The 11,434-nt window shown below is 34.7% G+C and overlaps 1 protein-coding gene across 2 annotated transcripts in view; it reads left to right on the forward strand.

Moving 5' to 3' along the window:
- The window catches only part of LOC145242447 (BCAS3 microtubule associated cell migration factor-like), a 156,450-nt gene that overhangs the window by 23,564 nt on the left and 121,452 nt on the right, over positions 1-11,434 (forward strand). The gene's annotated exons all lie outside the window — the stretch shown is intronic.

An 11,434-nucleotide genomic window follows, 5' to 3' on the forward strand; every position in this document is an offset into this window, starting at 1 on the left:
AAACTGAACTCTTAGCAAAGGCAACTCCTTGGCACTTGTGCCAGGGATGTCCAGAAGCAATGATCAATATAGGCAAAACCCGTCATATCAGACAATTGTTATTCAGTTGGACACTCCGCTTTTTATGGGGTGCTGGTTTTCCCCAACAAACAAATACGCAGAAACTGGCTTGCAGCCAAAGTTGAGTGCATGATTTCATTCCCCTATGGCATGATGTTTGATCTCCTTAAATTTACGTGCATGTCACTGAACTTTTTAATTGTTTAATTTCAACCATTCTCACTTCTCTGCCCTCTTAGTATTGTAAGATGTCAGGCTTTCTTTTTCGCCTTCTCAAGGCTTCCAAAACTTTTTTCTTCAATACTGACAAACACCTGGGCAATGCCGGGCACCCCCGCTAGTCTATAATATAAATCTCGTCTGTTTAAATGCATGTTTGTATGTCTGCCTAAAACTTTCAACAAGGGCGATGGATTTTCACAAGATCTGTATCGTTTTGAAGCTCGACCCTTTGCACGACAAATATCGAAAAATTGGCTAAAAACATAAATTCCTTCACTTTTAACTGGGCATTTTTCTACAGGGAGGCGTTTTTTTTTTTTTTTTTTTACCAATATTTTCGAAAGTCATCCCCTCTTTTTTTATGACTAGCCTTAATTTAAACATTCGTCACTACCGGTTTGGCAATGGGTACAACAGCAAAGACGTCACTTTTTATTTTTTTTTTCGCATTCTTTTTCTCCTTCGCGGTATTGGTTCAAGCCTGCCTGCCTACTACTACTACTTTTAAAATAAATTTAATTTTTTTGCTATCACATACCTCTAAACACTCTGCCACCCAGGCTAGTCTGATATAAATCTCACCTGTCTGTTAGTGTGTGTATGTTTTGCTAAAACTTTTGACATGCGTGGCCAACACTAACAAAATTGTTGCATGCATGCTCACTGCTTTTTTTTTTTTTTAGGGGCTCATACCCTTACCATAAAACCTCCACACCCCGGCAACACTAGGTACTCCTGCTAGTTCTAAATAAGAGCCAAAACAAATTCCAGCACTCTAGGCAGAGTTCAAAAACCCATAAAGAAACACTTATGATTTTAAACATATACAAATTTTTTTTTTAATTATTTTAAAACAACTTTTTAAAAAAACTATTACCCCTATCATTGTAATTGTCATTTACTACTTAAAAAATTTAACTGGCATAAAATTAAGCAAAAGAATTTTGATTATATAAAAACTTATCTGCTGATGGACCCAAGAGCATCAGTCGAAGTTGCTTGACTAGCAATTCGGCAGCCATAAATTTATCAATTTCAATGTCAAAGATGTATTACTATTTTATTTTTATTTCTTTTCAATAAATGAAAAATATTTCAGTTGATTACCCAACTATAATCAGTGAATTAGACATTTTTAAAATCTTTTTTCACATTCTCAAACAGTAATGGGAAATGCTGACAACAGACTACTAATTCTGTTGAAAATAAATATGAGAACAGGAGAGGTTATTAACGCAAAAATGTGTTGGCTAGAAGTAGGACTGAAAACAAGATAAGACAAAGGTAAAATGAAAATTTTTAGTTTTGTCTAAACTTATTTTTTATTTTGAATCTTGCTTGCATTTAATATTCCTTTGCTGATTCTAGACATGATAGTGGAATCTGTATAAGACATGATAGTGGAATCTGTATATCATACTTACCCATCATGCTTCTATCTGACATATTTCTGCATTGTTAATAGCTTACTATAAATTCTCTTATGTATATAATGGTGTCCCAAAACAAGCTGACGGATTTTAAATTTGATTAACTTCCTCAATATTTAAGTTATGCTTGCCAATTTTCATATGTAGGTATATTAGCCTCTCCATGATGTTTTGAAATATAGTAAGATATCATAGTCTACTTATTCTAATTTTATTTACACAACTTAATCTAGGGTATGTTTTTTACAAGGTCTAATTTTAGTTATGAAAAATGATGTTACTCAAATGTCCACCATTTTCATTTTCATACTCTTGTGCTCTCTGCAGGGCACTGTCATTGATTGATGCTCTTGCACCAATTGAATTTTATATGGAAATTTGCCCTCTTCATGAAGCATTCTGTGACCAGATGATCGAGATACCCCAATTCGACTTTATCTCTTTCTTACTGATGTGGATGGATCGCGGCCACACCCTCTGCTAATCTGACAATTCTCATCACTTCTTGCCATATGGGTTTTACCAGATTTAGGGAGGTCACATACAGACCCTTGCTCATGAAATTGCATTGGGATGGGGAAATTTCTTGTGTTAAAGTTTCGTCTAAATTCTTTTGGAGTTTTTGATATTGACTCCTTCAACCGAAAATACGACTCTACGATAAATATCCGCTCCTCGGTAGTGTAACGACTCATGTAAGGGTTACTCTAGATGATCTGCAAAAATAAAAAAAAAATAAAGTTATGAATTTTTTTAACCATCAGCTTCTTTGTGACATTATGTGTGTAAAAATTTGTATTCCTGTCTGTTCACAATTTCATTAATATATGCAAAAGCTTCCTTGCTTTACTCTCATTTGCATATTACATTAAAAAAAATTGATTTTATTAAATAGCGGTATCTTAATGTTTCTAGCGAGAGAATTGTTATAAGTGTTCTATTTAAAATCGGTATTTAATAAATTTAAAACAACGATTGTATTGTGATAACATTTAAATTTATTTGGAATTATTATTTAAAAATTTTTTTTTTTTTTTTTTTTTTTTTTTTAGTTTACCCCCTTCGGAACATAAACTATCACCATATAAAATAATTTGGTAATCTCAATAAATTTCTAGCTTGAAAGAATAATTCTGAGTAGATAGAAAAATGTTTGGCTTTTATTGGTTTTTAAATATTCAAAAAGAAAACACTTACGAAAAACTGAAAAGATTTTTTTATTCTAGAAACTGCTATACAGAAATCAGTTATTTTTTTTTACGATGTGATCCACCTAAAAAAAAAATAAAGATCTACTTTTTTTGTCCAAATACGTTTAAATAGCCTTTATAAATAACTAGCAGGGCTACCCGGCGTTGCTCGGGACCATATAAACAATGAAAAAACAAAAGCAGATATTGAACATATGTTTTATTCTTAGGGGAGAGGAATCTTTCATCTCAAGTTTTAGCGTTACAAACAAACATTTGTCTTCTTTTATATATATAGATAATGACAGGTTTTTTGGGGGCCCCCCTCGAAGATAACTGATCAGTTGACCAACTTCTAGTGGTCCGTTTGAAATTTCGATATTTGTCATCCGGGTGATGGGGCTTCGATATGATACCAAATTTGTCAAGTTTGGTTCCGTCTTTCAAAAGTTTTAGCGTTACAAACAAACATACATACACACAGACGTTTGGCTTTTATATATATATATAGACTAGCAGGGCTACCCGGCGTTGCCCGGGACCGTAACAACAATGTAAAAACAAAAGCAGATATTAAACATATGTTTTATTCTTAGGGGAGAGGAATCTTTCAGGGTGAGAGAGAGAGAGAGAAGATAAAGAGTGAGAGAGAGGCAGAAGAGAAAGTTGTTCCATCCTCTTTCCCCAATTTGAATACTGTGCACGTTTGAACTCTCATGGTCGAGTTGATCCTCGAGTTGCCTATTGGCCTTGATAAGTGCTAATATAGAGAGAAGAGAAACAGGGTGAGAGAGAGAGAAGATAAAGAGTGTGAGAGAGAGGCAGTAGAGAAAGTTGTTCCATCCTCTTTCCCAAATTTGAATACTGTGCACGTTTGAACTCTCATCGTCGAGTTTATCCTCGAGTTGCCTATTGGCCTTGATAAGTGCTAATATAGAGAGAAGATAAACAGGGTGAGAGAGAGGCAGAAGAGAAAGTTGTTCCATCATCTTTCGTGAGAGAGAGGCAGAAGAGAAAGTTGTTCCATCCTCTTTTCCAAATTGTAATACTGTGCACGTTTGAACTCTCATCGTCGAGTCTATCCTCGATTTGCCTATTGGCCTTGATAAGTGCTAATATAGAGAGAAGAGAAACAGAGTGAGAGAGAGCGAGAGAGAGAGAGAAGATAAATAGTGTGAGAGAGAGGCAGAAGAGAAAGTTGTTCCATCCTCTTTCCCAAATTTCACTACTGTGCATGTTTGAACTCTCAATCTAGAGTTGCCTATTGGCCTTGATAAGTGCTAATATAGATAGAAGGGAAAGAGGGTGAGAGAGAGAGTAGATAAAGAGGGTGAGAGAGAGAAAGAAGAGAAAGAGGTCTAGAGAGAGAGAGAAGAGTGAGAGAGAGAGAAATATGGTGAGTCGAGTTGATCCTCGAGTTGCCTATTTGCCTTGATAAGTGCTAATATAGAGAGAAGAGAAACAGGGTGAGAGAGAGAGAAGATAAAGAGTGTTAGAGAGAGGCAGAAGAGAAAGTTGTTCCATCCTCTTTTCCAAATTGTAATACTGTGCACGTTTGAAGTCTCATCGTCGAGTCTATCCTCGATTTGCCTATTGGCCTTGATAAGTGCTAATATAGAGAGAAGAGAAACAGGGTTAGAGAGAGAGAGAAGAGAGTGAGAGAGAGAGAAATATGGTGATAGAGAGAGAGTTAGGAAAGAGGACACAAGCGGTTCTAATAAAATGTGCATCTATAGGAGATAATGCCTGGGAATGGGTGCACTGTTTTTGTTGGTTTTGAAGCTGCCTCTTCCCCCCCCCACAGTTTAACAGTGGTGTGACGTCAAGAGAAAGAGGGTGAGAGAGAGGGAAGAGTAAGTGGGTGAGAGAGAGAGAGAGAAAAAAGAGAAAGACGGTGTTGGTTTTGTGAAAAAAGTTGTTATTTACAATTGGTCGCCATTAGTGGATGTTGACGTCACGTCACGTGACATGACTAAGCGTTTTTTTTTACGTATGAATAACATTTTTTGTTTTAATTATAAAGTCTACACTTAATTTTATAGAAAATAATGTATATATAATAGAAAAAAAAATTTACTGGTTTTGTTGGATTCAAGTGGATCCCCCCCCCTCCAGTTTAAGAGGTAGGAGGTCACGTGGTAATATACAAAATGGCTAGCGTAAATATAAAGATCGGTTTTATTATCAACGAATATTTTGAAAGCTGAATTTTTTTATTCCTGTACATTTTTTCCTGACATTTTTCGTTAAAAATCTTGTATAAATACTATTTTTAACCAGTTAATTACGTTGGAGACATTGTCATGAAGTTTAATAATATATAGAACGAAGGAGAAGAGAAATTGCAAAAGTATCGTAGAAAGAACTTGTTATTTACAATTGTTCGCCATTAGTGGACGTTGACGTCACGTCACGTGACATGACTAAGCGTTTTTTTTTTTACGTATGAATTACATTGGATCATTCAAGAATTACGTAATAAAAAGCATTAAAATGACAGGTTTTTTGGGGGCCCCCCTGGGAGAAAAACGATAAGTTCACCCCTTTCTACTGGTCCGTTTGACGTGAAATTTCGATATTTGTCATCCGGGATATGGGGCTTCGATATGATACCAAATTTATCAAGTCTGGTTGTGTCTTTCAAAAGTTTTAGCGTTACAAACAAACATACATACACACAGACGTTTGGCTTTTATATATATAGACTAGCAGGGCTACCCGGCGTTGCTCGGGACCGTATAAACAATGAAAAAACAAAAGCAGATATTGAACATATGTTTTATTCTTAGGGGAGACGAATCTTTCATCTCTATGTATTATTTGTTTTATCTACCCCCGGACTGGTATTGTTCATGTTTTATCCCTAGCATAGGTAATTTACAGCATGTATATGAAATTGTTTTACCTTAGGGAGAAGAGAACAGGTAATATACAACATAATGTGTCTATATTACATCCCTGGCAACGCCTAGAAACCAGCTAGAACATGTATTTCAGTCAATCTTTATTACATCCTGGGCTATGCCGGGAAACCAGCTAATCTCTATTTAGTGACTTGACCACCAAAATACCTCCCTAAGTGTGTCCTTTCTTTTGAACTTATTAGATATAGGTATCTAGAAATGTGTGTGAAATTTTGTTGAATGCATTGTTCACTATGATTTTCTTATTGTTCTACACAATATCAACTGTAGCGAAATAAAACAGTAAACTTAGTGTAGTGTTAGAATAAAGAGCAAAGGAAAAAATTAGAATCATATTCTGTAATTGCAAATCTAAATTTGCTAGCGTGTACCAGTATTTGCCAGGTTGTGGAAATTTGGAATTTATAACGTATGTAGTGGCCTTTTCCTAGATACCTATTGCTAAAAATTATACTTTCATTTTGTTAGAAAAATCTCTCTTCGGATGCCCTGCATCATCCAAAATAAAAACAAATATTTTTATAATTGTTTCAGTACATTGCTACACATTGTGAAATTTGTTGACGTTTGTAAAAAAAAATCATGAATGTGCTTATATTCCAAAAAAGAAAATATCAGTGCACAGTATTGAAAGTGTTTGAGATTCAAAAGTCTGTAACATTTCTACTAACTTCATAAGATGTCATGTGAGAAACTTAATTGAATATCAAGACATTATCTGAAGCGTTTTTATTTTGGTGTAACGTATGTGTTTACAGTGAACCGTAACTTTTAATAAACAGCTTGGTATGCAATGACATAGGCTAAGAATCTTAGACAAAATATATATAAATTGGAAAAATGTGTGAACAAATGAAAAAAAAATGATCCGCTCCACTTGATGACATCAAGCACAGTAATATTTTAGTGAAGAAAATATGAAATTGATGTTCAGTGATTAGTTTGGATGAATGAGAAAATGTAATTGTTTGATGCATAAAAAATAACTCATTTGCTGTATTTGATATTAAGCAGCAAAATATAGTGATTTGAATATTAAGGAAAACATCAAATCAGATTATATAAAAAAAAAGATGAAATTAGAAAATATATATTTTCTGTTTATGAGTTTTGCCAATCAAAATTTTGTGGCAGAAATTGGGTGATTACCATGCAATTTTATTTTGATAAAATTCTTAAATTATTTCAATGTTTATTATAATTTCTTATTAGTGACTTGTTATCATCAAAATCCGCCCCAAAGAGTGTCCTTTCTTTTATTAGGTATCAGAATAGGTATCCAGATTTCTACTTCTATACAAATGTGATATTTCGGATCTGTAGATAAACAATTTGTTGCATATATAAGCTGAGAATTGTTCTCTCTCATTCTCTCTCTCACACACCCACACATTCTCACTTTTATAGATATAATAGATAAATTATGCTAGATATATTTCCATGTGTCTGAATAATCTATATACAAATTTTCAAATCTGTAGATAAAAAATTTGTTGAGTATATAGGTTGAGAATTGTTCTCTCTCTCTCTCTCTCCTCTCACGCATGCTCACTTTTATAGATATAATAGATAGATTATGCTAGATATATTTCCATATGTCTGAATACACTATATAAAAATTTTCTAATCTGTAGATAAAAATTTGTTGAATATAAAGGGTGAGAATTGTTCTTACTCTCTCTCTCTCACACACAGACATATTCTCACTTTTATAGACATAATAGATAGATTATGCTAGATATATTTCCATATGTCTGAATACCCTATATACAAATTATCTAATCTGTAGATAAAAAATTTGTTGATTATATAGGTTGAGAATTGCTCTCTCTCTCACAGACACACACATTTTCACTTTTGTAGATATAATAGATAGATTATGCTAGATATATTTCCATATGTATGAATACCCTTTATAACAAATTTAAAATCTGTAGATAAAAAATTTGTTGAATATATAGGTTAAGAATTGTTCTCTCTCTCTCTCTCTACCTCACACACACCCACACACACAAACATTCTGACTTTTATAGATATAATAGATAGATTATGCTAGATATATTCCATATGTCTGAATACCCTATATACAAATTTTCTAATCTGTAGATAAAAAATTTGTTGAATATTTTCAACCCTTATCCTCGAGTGGCGTCTGGGCCTTGATAAGTAGTAATGCGTATTTAGCAAAATATAAATATATATATATATAACAAATTTACTGAATTTCCATTACTAACGATTACTGTATTGTCCAATTGACTACTGCGCTTTTCAACCCTTATCCTCGAGTGGCCTCTGGGCCTTGAGAAGTAGTAATTACTAACGATTACTATATTGACCAATGGACTACTGCACTTTTTAACCCTTATCCTCGGGTGGCCTCTGGCCTTATTGTCCAATTGACTACTGTGGACTTTTTAACTCTTATGCTCGAGTGGCCTCTGGGCCTTGATAAGTGGAAATGACCAAGTAACAAAAAATAGGTATATAACAAATTTACTGAATTTCCATTACTAACGATTACTATATTGTCCAATTGACTACTGTGCACTTTTCAATCCTTATCCTCGAGTGGCCTCTGGGCCTTGATAAATGGTAATGCGTATGTAACAAAATATACATATATATAACAAATTTACTGAATTTCCATTACTAACGATTACTATATTGTCCAATTGACTACTGCACTTTTAAACGCTTATCCTCGAGTGGCCTCTGGGCCTTGATAAGTGGTAATACCATCGAGTGGCCTCTGGGCCTTAATAAGTGGTTGTGCCTAAGTAACAAAAAATAGGTATATTACAAATATCCCGCATTTCCATTACAACCGACTACTACGGTGCACTTTTCAATCCTTATCCTCGAGTGGCCTGTGGGCTTTGATAAGTGGTAATGCGTATTTAACAAAATATTAATATATATATAACAAATTTACTGAATTTCCATTACTAACAATTACTATATTTTGTCCAATTGACTACTGCACTTTTCAACACTTATCCTCTAGTGGCCTCTGGGCCTTGATAAGTGGTAATGCCTATCTAAACAAAATATAAATATATATATAACAAATTTCCCGACTTTCCATTACTAACGATTACTATGTTGTCCAATTAACTACTGCCATTTTCAACCCTTATCCTCGGGTGGCCTCTGGGCCTTATTGTCCAATTGACTACTGTGCACATTTAACTCTTATCCTCGAGATGTATCTGGGCCTTGATAAGTGGAAATGCCTAAGTAACAAAAAAATAGATATATAACAAATTTCCCAAATTTGACTACTGTGCACTTTTCAACTCTTATCCTCGAGTGGCCTCTGGGCCTTGATAAGTGGTCATATATATTTTTTACAAAATAAAAAAAAAGGTTGGAGTCGCTGAATAACTCATCCTCCCGTTAAAGCGGTTCCATCCTCTTTCCCCAATTTGACTACTGTGCACTTTTCAACTCTCGTCCTCGAGTGGACTATGGGCCTTGATAAGTGGTAATACATATTTTATGAAAAATATATATATATATATATATATATATATAACAAAATAGGTTGGAGTTGCTGAATAACTCATCCTCCTGTTAAAGCGGTTCCATCCTCTTTCCCAAATTTGACTACTGTGGACTTTTTAACTCTCATCCTCGAGTGGCCTATGGGCCTTGATAAGTGGTAATACATATTTTTTTATAAATATATATATATATATACCAAAACAGGTGTGAGTCGCTGAATAATTCATCCTTCTATTAAAGCGATTAAATCCTCTTTCCCAAATTTGACTACTGTGCACTTTTAAACTCTCATCCTCGTGTGGCCTATGGGCCTTGATAAGTGGTAATATATAGTTTGTACAAAATATATATATATATATATATATATATATATATAACAAAATAGGTTGGAGTCGCTGAATCACTCATCCTCCCGTTAAAGCGGTTCCATCCTCTTTCCCGAATTTGACTAATGTGCACTTTTCAACTCTTATCCTCGAGTAGCCTATGGGCCTTGATAAGTGGTAATATATTTTTGTTATAAATATATATATATATATATATATATAAAAAATAGGTTGGAGTCGCTGAATAACTCATCCTCCCGTTAAAGCGGTTCCATCCTCTTTCCCGAATTTTACTACTATGCACTTTTCAACTCTCATCCTCGAGTGGCCTATTGTCCTTGATAAGTGGTAATATATATTTTTTAATAAAAGTATATATATATATATATATAAAAAAATAGGTTGGAGTTGCTGAATAACTCATCCTCCCGTTAAAGCGGTTCCATCCTCTTTACCGTATTTTTTATACAGTGCACTATTCAACTCTCATCCTCGAGTGGCCTATTGTCCTTGATAAGTGGTAATATATATTTTTTAATAAATATAGATATAAATATATATATAAAAAAACAGGTTGGAGTCGCTGAATAACTCATCCTCCCGTGAAAGCGGTTCCATCCTCTTTCCCGAATTTGACTACTGTGCACTTTTCAACTCTAATCCTCGAGTGTCCTATGGGCCTTGATAAGTAGTAATATATATTTTTTACAAAAATATATACATACATATATATAACAAAATAGGTTGGAGTCACTGAATAATTCATCCTCCTCTTAAAGCGGTTCCATCATCTTTGCCGAATTTGACTACTGTGCACTTTTAAACTCTCATCCTCGTGTGGCCTATGGGCCTTGATAAGTGGTAATATATATTTAAAAATAAATATAGATATAAATATATATATACCAAAATAGGTTGGAGTCGCTGAATAACTCATCCTCCCGTTAAAGCGGTTCCATCCTCTTTCCCAGATTTGACTGCTGTGCACTTTTCAACTCTAATCCTCGAGTGTCCTATGGGCCTTGATAAGTAGTAATATATATTTTTTACAAAAATATATACATACATATATGTAACAAAATAGGTTGGAGTCACTGAATAATTCATCCTCCTCTTAAAGCGGTTCCGTCATCTTTGCCGAATTTGACTACTGTGCACTTTTAAACTTTCATCCTCGAGTGGCCTATAGGCCTTGATAAGTGGTAATAGTTTGTACAATAGTTTGTACAATATATATATCTATATATATATATTACAAAATAGGTAAGAGAGAGAGAAGAGGGTGAGAGAGAGAGAAGAGAAAGAGGTAGAGAGAGAAGAGGGTGAGAGAGAGCAGAGAAGAGGGTGAGAGAGAGCAGAGAAAGAGGGTGAGAGAGAAAGAGGGTGAGAGAAGTGAAAGAGGTAGAGAGAGAAGAGGGTAAGAGAGAAAGAGGGTGAGAGAGAGAAGAGGGTGAGAGAGAGAGAGGTAGTGAGAGAGAGAGATAAGAGAAAGAGGTAGAGAGAGAGAGAAGAGGGTAAGACAGAGAGAGAGAGGGGTAGTGAGAGAGAGAGATAAGAGAAAGAGGTAGAGAGAGAGAGAGAAGAGGGTGAGGGAGAAAGAAGAGGGTGAGAGAGAGAGAGAAGAGGGTGAGGGAGAAAGAAGAGGGTGAGAGAGAGCAGAGGGAGAGAGAGAGAAGAGAAATAGGTAGAGAGAGAGAGATGAAGGTGAGAGAGAGCAGGGAAAGAGGGTGATAGAGAAGAGAAAGAGGTAGAGAGAGAGAGAGAGAAGGGTGAGA

This window comes from Euprymna scolopes, chromosome 21, assembly GCF_053919585.1.
Source record: "Euprymna scolopes isolate OS-2025 chromosome 21, ASM5391958v1, whole genome shotgun sequence".
NCBI lineage: Eukaryota > Metazoa > Mollusca > Cephalopoda > Sepiida > Sepiolidae > Euprymna > Euprymna scolopes.